The sequence below is a fragment of the Schistocerca nitens genome, chromosome 1, assembly GCF_023898315.1.
Source record: "Schistocerca nitens isolate TAMUIC-IGC-003100 chromosome 1, iqSchNite1.1, whole genome shotgun sequence".
In the NCBI taxonomy this organism is placed as follows: Eukaryota; Metazoa; Arthropoda; class Insecta; order Orthoptera; family Acrididae; genus Schistocerca; species Schistocerca nitens.
In genome coordinates this window covers 291,213,552-291,226,496 of record NC_064614.1, presented here as the reverse complement: position 1 = coordinate 291,226,496, position 12,945 = coordinate 291,213,552, and the positions used below count along the sequence as shown (strand labels likewise).

Genomic DNA, 12,945 nt, shown 5'->3' with positions numbered 1-12,945 from the left:
TGTTCGGGACGAGTTTAGTTTTTTTTTATTAATTGTAGCGAATTAACAATCCGATTAATGACTTCCGAAAAAATCATCCATTTTATAAATACACTGATAGAAAAAGAATAGCAGCACCAAGAAGGGGTTGTGCGGCACGAAGGAAAATTGGTACGCGTGGTTCTACACCTGAACAACGACGTCGATTCAGATTTCGCTGCGGTCGCATAAAGGTGGTCTAGTAGCTCCAATATGAGGAAGAAAATCAGGTTTGTTTCAGTTACACGTTATAGTGGTCGTGAGCCTTTGAGATTGACCTGGTGAGTTCATGGTAGTCAAGAATGCCTTTAAGGCGACCTCACTGAGTTTGAACCAGTTCGTTTAATAGGGCTACGAGAAAGACTTGGCAGCAATGTAGCCACTGTACATGACTGCTGTCACCGGTGGTCACGAGAATGTACGGCCGCAAGGAGATCTGTCTTCGGACGGTCATGTGGCACTGCAAAGAGGGAAGACCATCGTTTTCAGTTTGTGGCTCTGGCATATCGTACTGCCCCTGCAGAAGAAGCAGTTTGAGCAGCAGCTGGTATCACAGTGACACAATGAACTGTTACAAATTCGTTTCAAGATAGCTCTGAGCGAGATGCTTTGTAGCGTGTTGCCAGTCAAGCGAGAGCTCACTGGAAGACAGGGTGGAGTTCTGTATTATAATTTTTTTATGAAATCTGGTTTTGCCTTTGTGCGAGTGATGAAAGTGTGTTGGTTACAGGGAGGAGAGTTGTGGACCTGTAACCAACGTGCGTGCTAGCCACACTGAACCTACGCCTGGAGTTATGGTCTGGGATGCGATTTCTTATGACAGCAGGAGGACTCCCGTGGTTATCCCACGTGTCCTGGCTGCAAATTTGTACATCAGAGTGGTGATTCGACCTTTTGTGCTGCCATTCATGAAAAGCATTTCAGGGGGTGATTTCCAAGAGGATAACACTCGCCCACATAACCACTGTTGTAATCCAACACGCTCTACAGAGAGTGTCGGCATGTTTCTTTGGCCTGTTCGATCACTGGATCTGTCTCCAATCGAGTCCATCTGGGACAGCATCGAACGACAACTCCAGCGTCATCCACAAACAGCGTTAACCGTCCTTGTATTGACAGACCAAGTGCAACAGACATGAAATTCCATCCCATAAACCGACATCAAGCGCCTGTACAAGACGATGCATTCATGCCTGCATACTTGCATTCAACATTCTAGCTATTACATTGGTTATTAAAATACCAGCATTTCTAATTTCCATAGGCTTATCTCGCACTTGCACTAAACTGTGATCTTGCGACGTTACCAGGGCAAATGAATTCCCGAAATTTCATTACTTTACACTAGTTACCTTTTGGTGCTGCGATCTTTTCATCGGTGTAGAACTGTCAACTAATACATACAAAGAAACCACTGAAAACAATTTAGCACCGCTTGCATACATGCGACCGTGTTGGGCGTGGAAAAACTCTGTATTATGAAGTGTAAAAATAGTATTTCTACTGTGAAATGCGTGCACACGTGAAACCAAAATTGGCTAGTTGTGAACATGTTACACCTTGCTCCTCCATCCTGTCTAATGTAACACGCTTAAAACTTCCTTAGGATGCTGTCGGCAAGGGTGTTTCAGATGCTACTGCTGAAGTGTGTCGCACTGATTGTGAAGATTCTGCGACACGTGACCGGTTTAACTAGTCCCAAAAGTGCTCGGTTGGGCCCATGTTAATGATTAGCACAGACAGTTCCATATGGTTCGTTACTGTTTGCTGTGGGAAATAAAAGACTGCTGCGTTTTATTCGTGCATTATACAGGGTGCTTCCGTAACAGTGTGCAAAAATGTAATAGGACATAGAGAACGCTCTACTCATCCATTTGAGGTACGGAACCTGGGTTCGGGGAAGTCAGCTTAAGGAGATACGGAAGTAAACTTGTCTACCGATTTGTCTAGTACGACTGTTTTTCAGCTTATTTACAACTAATATGCGTACTAGTCTACACGTACTGTGCTGATTATTTACATGTAATTTTTTTTATTTCCTGCAAGGAAACGAGGAGGACGAGCTGACTGCTAGGAAGGCGTGATGCAGGTTTTGTTTGCTTTAATTTTCCGTAAGGCGATTCTCTGGTACCGTATTTACGTAAACTGCGCCATGACAGAACGTGCTATGAATCAACGACAGACCTATTCTTTTCTCAGTGTTATTCAGAGACGTAAAGTACAATAATGGTGGAGCAGTACAGGTACTGTTTCGCAAAACTCACTCACATGCACAATGTGTATGCGGAAGTACGTTGCAATGCCCTCGCTACTGAAAGACTGTACAAGGAACGATTTCCTAACAGGCATCATCCGTCACGATGAGTGTTTATTTGTCTCCATCGACGAATGCGGGTGACTGGTTCATTGGAAAGAAGGAACGAGGGACCTGGCAACATGAGGACAACTCGCACATCCGATTTTTTAGACGAATTGCTGGACCGTGTTGTAGCGGACCCCACAACAAGTACTCATTGTATTGCAGGTGAAATGGGCCCTGCACATACTAACTAGTGGCGAGTGCCCCACATCACTCACGAGTCCATGTAATGCTTGTGGCACTGCGCCAAGGGTCCCATGTGTCAGAGGTTGCTCCAACAATGGATTGATGACGATTTTGGGACATGTTATCAGATTGGATCCAATCAAAAATCATATAATAAGCCTATCACGAGGTGGTAGAAAATGTTTTAAAATGTGCTGTTTTATAACAGAATATACACTTTCGATTATATGAGAAAATGTATCTGTGTAATTATGGTAATGCAATACTTCCTAATCGTATCCACAACCTAGAAAATCTCATTTACACATAATTCAACATATTTCGCAAGTTGTAGTTACATATGGAACTATTAGAATGATTTCTTCTCATCTCCGTCACAAAACTATTGACTCACGGAAAATCAGCAACACCAGTCGTAGCGTATATTTCACAGACTATTTTAGGCTTTAAGTAATTGCAAATTAGAAATATGTTACATTTCAATCACGAACTTAGAAGGAAAATGACAGTGTGTAAAATAAATCGTGCAGCTGAAAAATGAATATTTATTCCGTAATTTATTCAAACGCTTATTGTTTTTGGGTTCACAGATGATATTTTACGCTGGTATTTCTTTTAACAGCGTTATAAAAATTATCAACGGGACATTTTCATTCACCGAGTGGAATGAAATAGTTACAATTTCCGCAGCAGACACATGAAACAGTAATGATATTCCATTCCGCGACAAAGCAGGATCCGATGCTTGATAACAGAAAGCGGCAACTCGGCAAAGAGCCAACTCGTTTCACAGCGGGAACGGTTGGGAGAGCAGCAAAGTAAGGTGGCTCTCCACATTAAAGGGAAAGCGTGGTGCGATTGGCCAGACCTTCAATTTTACGAAGTGCCGTATGAAGTGACCACGCATGTTAATAATAACACCTGCTTACTACACGTGCTGTCACGGACAAGCATTAATTGTAAGAGATTTACAGTTACCGAAATCTCGAACGCCGTCAAATGCCAGTCGTCGTTAAATAATGATTTCACATTTGTGTCTCGTCAATTATTTTCATACTGACTTTGGTAGAATCTTCTATACTACTATATAAAGACAACGGTTAACGTTACAATAAAAATCTCGAAAAATTCTTGACCGATTTCCTTCAAACTTTTACGCCATACACTAATAAACGTACAGACGGACACAGGCTACATATTTTGTGAATATAGCTGTTCATAAATTCATTTATAAGAGGATACGCTACTGCAGAAAGACAAGTCGTTGTGTAACGTTACTACAAAAGATCTCGAAAAGTTGTTCGACCGATTCAAATTTTTGCATGGTGCCCCAATAAACATTTCTGCGGACATAAGGTATATTTATTTTTAATATGAATGCATATATTACATAAATATAGTATAAAAAGGAAAAGTTTGCAGTAAAAATCACTTAAGTTATTGACTGCCTTAGTTAAAATACTTTCACGGTGATCTAATAGACATTTAGACGGTCATACAGTAAATATTTTTAAACAACAAGGGACTGGTCTTCTATTAAGAAAGACTCTGAGAAAGAAAGAGCTGTGCTGTGAAAATGTGCTCTTTCGTTTTCTTTCCTGCAGTAGAATATCATGTGGAACAAAGTGGGAATTATATCAAAACGATAGAAGTAGTCACAATCAACCTACAGTACCCCATTACAAACAGTATTGTAAGGTGCTTAGAAATGATATTAGGAAGGTAAAGAGTATGTGATACGCAAATAGAATAGCTAATTCACAGAATAAAGTCAAAACCATATGGTCAGTTGCGAAAGAAGTGTCTGGTCAGCAGTACAAGGTCGACGACATAAAGTCAGTTGGTAGTTACTGACAAATCAGATATAAGTACAGTATTTAACAATCATCTTTTGAGCACTGCCGATGAATTAAATAAAAATTTATCTACAGGGAATCATATAATTTTCTTGGAAAATGCCTTTCCAAGACTGATGTCTGAAATACTTCTCTGTGATACAGACAAGGAGGAGATTGAGTCAATAATTAAATCACTGAAGACTAAGGATTCTCAAGGATATCATGGAGTGCCTAGCAGAATATTAAAGTACTGTGCTGCACATGTTAGCCCTCTGTTTAGCCATATTTGTAATTTTTCCTTTAGGAATAGTCAGCTTCCTGAAAGATTACAGTACTCAGTATTAAAGCCGCTTTATAAAAAGGGAGAAAGGAATAATGTAGACAGTCTTAGACCTATTTCTATGCCATTAGTGTTTGCTATAGTTAATGAAAAGGCTGTGTATGCAAGGATAATTGATCGTTTTATGTACACGATTTGCTATCAAATGTTCAGTTCGACTGAAAATGCTATATTCTCTTTTCTCTGTGAGGTACTGGATTGGTTGAAAAAAAGGTTTCGAACGTTAGGCTTATTTTTATTTAATTTAGCTAAGGCATTTGATTGCGTTGATCACAAGATATTACTCCAGAAGTTGAAGCATTATGGAATACGAGTAGTAGTTCACAATAGGTTCACCTCCTACTTTATCAACAGACAGAAAAATGTCATTATTCATAATGTTGAGAATGGCTATGATGTGGGGTCTGAGTGGGGTACAGTCAAGTGGAGGGTGCCCCAGGGATCAGTGTTGGGGCCACTCCTGTCCTTATTTATATAAATGATGTAACCTCTAGTATTATAAGTAACTCTAAAATATATTATAAGTAACTCTAAAATATTTCTGTTTGCTTTTAGCACTAGCTTGGCAGTAAAGATGTTGTGTGCAACATTGGCTCGGTTTCAAATAGAGCAGTTCATGACCTAAGTTCATGGCTTGTAGAAAATTAACTAACGCTAAATCACACTAAGACTCAGTTTTTACCGTTTCAAGCACACAACTCAACAAAACATGTTGTTTTCATTTCACAGATTGGGCATATGATTAGTGAAACTGGTTCAAATATCTAGGTGTTCAGATAGATAGTAAACTCTCATGGGAACCCCATGTCGAGGATGTTGTTCAAAGACTTAATGCTGCCATTCGTCGGTATCTGCAGTGAGTGATCGTTCTACACGAAAATTAGTCTACTTTGCTTATTTCCATTCGCTTATGACGTATTGTATTATATTTCTAAAAGAATATTTTTGACTCAGAAGCAGGCAGTCGGGCAATAAGTGGTGTAAGTTCACAAACTTCTTGTCATGCCCTGTTCACGAGTCTCGGTATTTTGACACTGGTCTCAATATATATGTATTCCTTACTGTCTTTTCTTGTTAACAATATTATCTTATTCCCAAAAATATTCAGCTTTCATTAAGTTGATACTCGGCAGAAATCAAACCTGCATTTATATCGGACTTCCTGAACTCTTATGTAGAAAGGTGAGCAGTATACTGCTGCATCTATTTTCAGTAAGCTACCACTCGAATTCAAAAATCTTAGCAATAATCCACGCGCTTTCAAATCGAAACTGGAGAGTTTCCTCATGGGTCACTCCTTCTATTCTGTCGAGGACTTCCTTAAAAAATTAAGCTGATTCTTGTCGTATTGTTGATTACGTTTACTTAAACTTATGGACTGACGTATTTCGGGTTCATAAACGTTTTACTTTTATCTGTTATTCCATTTATGTTGTAATTTCATATACTGACATGTTCCATGACCTAGGAGATTTGCTCCTCAATTTGGCTTTACGGAAGTTGACATGTAAATAAAGAAACAAAAAATTCTGAACTGTCCGAAGCTTCATAATCCGACCAGTTTACAGATTAAAATTGCTCGAAACACTGTCATTATATCCTCACAGATCCAGTACTAGGAATGTTTTCTCGGCTCCCATTTGACAACGATCCCAACCGATTTATCCATTCACCTGAAAATACTGCAATTCCTCGTCAAGGTTTCTTTGGCAATAATAATAAAGCTCAAGGACAGAGAGGATGGGGCTGTGGGGAAGAGGAGATTGACAGAGAGGTGTAGGAGGAAAGGGAGAGGGGGCGAAGAATATGGACAGAAAGAGAGGAAGGAAGAAGTGGGGAGAGATAGGGAGGAAGGAGGAAATGGACAAAAATAGGGGGAGGAACTGATGGACAGAGAGTATGGGGAGAAGGAGACTCCCATACATATTTAGAAAGCGCGAAGCATTTCCGTGTTCGCTGGTACCACATATTTTATACTCTGTCTCCTCTTTTATGAGGTCGATGGGATTTTGTGGTGCCAACTGCCTCAATACCTCATATATGTCTCGATGTACACGAGCTAGTAACAGCTCGAACTAAATATGTTAGTATCATTAAGAATAAATGGCATACCTAATGATAGGTTCTGATCCTACCTCGAAATACGAGTGAAAATAGTACATACCTGGCCCGCATCTCGTGGTCGTGCGGTAGCGTTCTCGCTTCCCACGCCCGGGTTCCCGGGTTCGATTCCCGACGGGGTCAGGGATTTTCTCTGCCTCGTGATGGCTGGGTGTTGTGTGCTGTCCTTAGGTTAGTTAGGTTTAAGTAGTTCTAAGTTCTAGGGGACTTATAACCACAGCAGTTGAGTCCCATAGTGCTCAGAGCCATTTGAACCATTTAGTACATACCTCACATAAGGCTAAAATTTTAGTGAAACGTTTATCATTACAAAAATGCTCCAAAATAGGGGTTATCTATGAGCTTTCGGGATTGCAGCCGGAACATGTTGACTCCTTGCCGCAATATTCCGGCTGAGAACCATTCAGCCAAGTTCAGGTTAGTGTTATTAATCGAGGCTACTATTTTTACCTTCCTGTGGTGGTCTGCGTTACAGCATCAACAGTGTAGAACGGTCTTGGTAGCGGAGTTATGTTTTTCTATCTTACAGCGATGGCATCACAACGACATCAATGTACTACACATTGAAGGCGTGGCGGTGGGCCTACAAGTCCTGTACCCTCATATGGTGTAAGATCAAGGTTTCTGATAAGTTGGGATGTAACTACAGAGGTAGTCAGAGTGGTGGTCGAACCATGGATTGCACAGAGTGAGTGCCCTTATTACAACACACATTATTAGTGGCTATTCCAGGGCTATCGTCAGCCATGGTCCGAAACTTAGTCCTCGAGGATGTAAGAGGAAGAGGGTGGCGGTGTCAGTGCCGGCGAGTCATGGTGCCATTGTGTTGCAATCCACTGACAAGTGTCGCGCAGGGCGTCCACTTTGTCAAAGAGGTGCCTTCTCTCGAATGTACGTCTTTAAAGGACCACGTTGGTCTCTTCGTGTAGGGTAACAATCCTTGTGAATGGAGAGTCATGGTGACTCCACCGAAGCAGCTTATTCTGCGGTCTCTAGAAGGTCTGCATCCAGGAGAAACTAATCGTGGCCCATGCAGAGGAGCCATAGGTGAGGGACGAACAGACACCGTCAAGTAACGTCAGAGCTTTGTGTCTTAAGGTCACTTCTCTGCTGTTGAAGAGCGGGTATGATTTTATCAGCTTCGGCAACCTTTGGGTGACCTATTCCGCATGTCGATGGAGTAGCAGTGTTTTAGCCATCCATGTGTTTGGTATCTTGGGATCATGGGGCCTAGACGCCTGAAATAGTGATGTTATGGAGGAGAATAGAGCGTCGTTTGGTGAAGCAGTCTTGGCGGCGTTGAGATCAATCTTGTTGGAACGACACCACGTGACTGCTTCGTCCACCTGCCTGTGGAGACAAGCAATGACCTGGTCAGTGCTGCGACAGCTGGTATAGAGAGCCATATCATTGGCGCATAGCGTGCGGTGGCAGTGAGGGATTAGTGGTATATCATTAACATAAATGTTAAAGAAGATGGGAGACAACACAGAGCCTTGGGTGGGGGGGGGGGGGGTAATCCTTCGACATTCGACATGTGACGTTCGCTCATACGTTTTCCTTCCTGAGTAACTAAGTAGGTTCTTTCTTAGAGGAAATCATCCTCGACCTTGATATGGATGTCCAAGATGGCCGTCTCTGTCAGCAGTTTTTACGCGAGATTGTCCTCCCAAATCTTGTCATAAACGTTTTGAAATGCAGGAAAACCGATGGCGTCGACCTGGTGGAGTTGACACCCTTGCTAACCGAACTGTTCCAGACGGATCGTCCCAGCCACCGCCAGAGGCTAGGAAATGCGGTGCAGTATTAAAGATTCTAGGACCTTCGCCACAGTATAGGCTAATGGGCCTGTTGCTGGTAGAGACTGTAGGATACTTCAAGGGCTTGGGGATGGCAATCAGTTTTGCCTGCTTCTACTGTGTGTGTAGCGGCATTTCAGAATGCTGGTAAATAACACCAGCGTCTTATGTGGGAGCCGACGGAGGTGATCGTTTAAGATGCCATCCAAAGTGGGAGTCAACTGTCCACACTTCTGCTGGAGGATCATTTGGACTTCTGTCAAGGAAGTAATGGGCATTAAGAGGTGGTCGCTGCACAAAAGCAGTAATGACTGTCAAAATATCACATTCATCCTGGAGTTCATGAAGTGTCAGGTCTTGGACAAGCTGTTGATTCTGCACTTCAGATACATCGGCCAGAATTTCCACCATATGGATGACATCATAAGTTTAGCCATCCATCCTGGAGATGGGATGGCTAGTCCTCATTTTGCAGTGCCTCAGAGCACAGGTAACAGCCCACTGTGGCATACTGGAGGAGAAAGGCAGGCCTCTAGACATCTCATTTTTCCGTTTGCCAATCGGCAAGGTGGTGGCAGAATTCCCGGTGGTGGTGGTGATTAGTGTTTAACGTCCCGTCAACAACGAGGTCATTAGAGACGGAGCGCAAGCTCGGGTTAGGGAAGGATTGGGAAGGAAATCGGCCGTGCCCTTTCAAAGGAACCATCCCGGCATTTGCCTGAAATGATTTAGGGAAATCACGGAAAACCTAAATCAGGAAGGCCGGAGACGGGATTGAACCGTCGTCCTCCCGAATGCGAGTCCAGTGTGCTAACCACTGCGCCACCTCGCTCGGTGCACAATTCCCAGGAGACACTTAATGTGATGTTTATGCCGAGGGTTCGAAACTGTTTCCACCACCTGTGATAGTGGTTCTTTTGAGTTTTCAGTTCACACAGTAGTGAGACAAGGCATCCACTAGGGTTAAAGGCCTAGGTACAACGAAAGTAAAGATCTTCTTTACCTTCTGAATTTTCGTGGTTAAATATAATCAACAGTGTTAACAAAACTGGCAGGCTCTGTCAGGTTGAGGTTTTGCTGGGTGGTTTATTGAGGATCCTAGTAAATTTGTTCCAATGCATGATGGTCAAGGTAGAATAGACGCCTTAAGACGGAGCTACACTGGTAAGGTGCAGGAGCACTGAGTCATGATCGGAAACCAGTTCATGCAGTGTTTCCATCGAAAACTACACTGCAGTGTTCTTGAAAGTGTCCACATCTAGGAAGTGTGGCTGGCAGCCAGAGCAGACTGGTATATGTGTGGGAGTGTGGGGGCCATAGACTGACAGTGGCAGAGTGTCTTCCAGGTTTAGGACGCGTCTGCCCTTTGGAATAGCGACGCAAGAATAGCAAGCCGGATGTTTAGCATTGAAGTCTGCCCCAGTGATGAGTCCTCAAATGTGCAGAGATCTGCTTCACGAAGTGAAAATAAGGACTTAAATTCGCTGCAGCAAATGTAAACGCTCCAAGACAGATAGATGCAGTTACTGCTGTGCCCTCTGTATGTTCCAGTGGTTGGAGAGTCTCGTGACTGCGGTCGAGTGTCTTATGGAGGATCATTGCTGTGCTCCCACCTTGGTGGTGGAAGTGGTCTGTGCGATAGCAAACAATGTTGTGTAGACCAAAATCGTCCATCAGTTTCTATTGGGTTTCTGTGACAATTAAAATGTCCACATGTTGGTAGCAGAGGAAGGTATTCAGTTCAGTTTTCATCTGTTTAATGCCATTACCATTAAAAATACAGATACCTAGATCCCCAGGGGCTTATGGTTGTGTGGCACGTGATTGTCCATTCTAGCAAAATCTGTCTGGGCCCGTCAACACGGGAGGTGACCTTTCTGAGCCCAACCTCCGACCGACGAGTCTTCTACGCTGTTTCACGAATAACAGCTCGGATGGGAGGCTGCGTGAACAAAGAGATGACCTGGAGTATCTCTCACATCATCTCTAACCACTGAGGGGATAGATGGGTTGCTTGTCTCTGCGACGAGCAGGTGTGGATGTTTCAGCAGGTTGAGAAGGTGCCACCACAGAGGGTTGAGACATGTCAAGACGTGTTTATCAGGAGACTGCAGGGCGTTTTCATTTGGTGAGCGTTGGTATTCATTACAGGAGACGGATGAGCAGGAGAAGACTTAACTGCAGCAGCAAAGGTGTTTGTAGGGGACGGTCCAGAAGGGGCCCCTGAGCCACACATGTGACAGGTGCCCAGGCGTCTGCGGTTTGATGGTCGTAACGCCTGAAAATGGAAAAAACTTGGCGGTCCTCTGGTTGTGGGAATGACCGATTTGTCGTTGGCTTCCTTCTTGTGGTATACAGGCAACTGCTCCAGGAGGCAAGATGGTAGGGGTCGTCAAGGGTGCCCAAACAATTGACACACATGGGTTTTTCTGAGGCCGGGTGTTGGCGGTCCTCCGACGCATGCGGGCCAGCACATATGACACACTAGAAAGGCAGTGAGCCGTAATTACTGCTGTGTCGCAAACGTTGACACCTGCGGTACATGGAAGGACAATTGCGGCTTTCGTATGATTCAATACACCCCTTAGTGCACAGAAGCTACCCGATTTGGTAAATATGTTTGACTTATTCTCTCCTAAAAAGGGAGAAAACATAGGTGTCAACTTCCGGGTCTCAGGGTCCCCTTTTAGTATTGGTGGACCAAAGGCTCAAGGAACTCGGGATGCAGTCATTCATCCCTAACGTCTGTTTCTCTAACTTAGGAGGAAAAGTCTTTGATAACGATTTTCGTTCTTCTGTCGCCAGAGATCTGTTGCGTGTAGTAATTCGTTGCCCTCGACTTCACGACGTTGAGGAGTATAAGGTAGTCGTCCTTTGTGTCCATCAAGTACTTCACATGGTTTTTCTGGTAAACAGCTTGCAATTTAGGCGCTGCCGTTTGTGTTCAGTTTAATGTAAATCGTGGGATTGTAATGCACGATAGAAGGGATCTTCTCCTCCATTGATGGTGGTGGCGTTGAAGTCTGAAATATGGGTCTAGTCCGTGGCACAACAGGTGCGGTTACCACTGGTACGGAGGCATTCGAAACCGAACCACGGCCGTTGCGAGCAGGATTAGACGAAACTGTTGTCCAGGTGGTGGACTGTTGTAATGGCGTATTTGGTGCCGATGTGTCGTGACCATCAGTGGGTGTGAGGCGATCACGGGAGTCGTCGGGTGACAAGGTGGAAGATCGGTCCCTCACGTGGGGCTGTGGACAAGGCTCTCGTGAATCGGTATTGCTGTCAGTAGTAACCGGTGGCCTGTGCTGGGAGGCATGGCACGCTCGGCCCTTTGCCCGCTGGGTGGTGTCGGTACCGGCGCCTCCGGCGGCATCACAGTATGGACGTCGATCGGCAGACGTCACACTTCCGTGTGAAGGGGCGGCGGAAGATTCGCCTAGCCGCGGATTCCTGTCCTTGGCAGTATTCATGTATTGCCTCGGCGTGACTGACGTAACCAGTGCCCCGGCTGGCAGAAAGAACTCTACCTTCCGTCGCCTTTAAATCCCAAGGAGACCGGGACGAGTACGATTAACAACAGCGCATAAAAAAAGCAGACTACAATTTAACGTCGACTCAGACACAACGAATAGCAACGCCGAGCGGAACTCGTGACCGTAATGAAAGACGCGCACGTTCTCGCAAGTAAACACTGTCAGGGCTCCAACCTGACTGAACTAGCGGCTGTTAGTTCGCAGTGTCGGCCTTGTAGCAAAAATTAGCGCAGAGACTCTGGCGCATTCGCGGCCGTCACATAAGCGTCCTCTATTGAAATCAGCACCCTCTGAAAATACTGTTCCGTCTGTGCTGCTCAGGCGCATGCGTAAACATTACACTACATGTCACCCTCTGTCGCAACGGGCGCTCGCTGTGCTAAAATCAACATCAGATGTCGCCAGACGTGTTATTATGAATAAAATGTTTTCTCTCAAAAGAAATTAAAGAGATTACCTGGTCTCAAGTTATGTCCAGTTGAAAACCGCCGTCACGATGTATAAGATCTTGCGCTATACGTACTTCCACAGCTGTGACCGACTTACTGGGCTGCGAAAAGCGAGTGGGGCGCTCATGTACAACGCACCTTCTATGTACTGTGCATATTGTCTGCCCTATGTAAGCTTAGCCACACTCGCAAAGAATTTTCTAAGTTCCGATCTTCCGCAGTCCTAGATCGTCCTTTAACAAAACTAAAAGAGCACTAATACTCACCGGTGGCCGAACATTACCTCAACTTCATGTTCC

At 44.2% G+C, this 12,945-nt stretch overlaps 1 protein-coding gene across 1 annotated transcript in view; it reads right to left on the bottom strand.

Moving 5' to 3' along the window:
* Positions 1-12,945, bottom strand: part of LOC126243480 (uncharacterized) — a 1,765,051-nt gene that overhangs the window by 987,054 nt on the left and 765,052 nt on the right. The window lies entirely within an intron of this gene.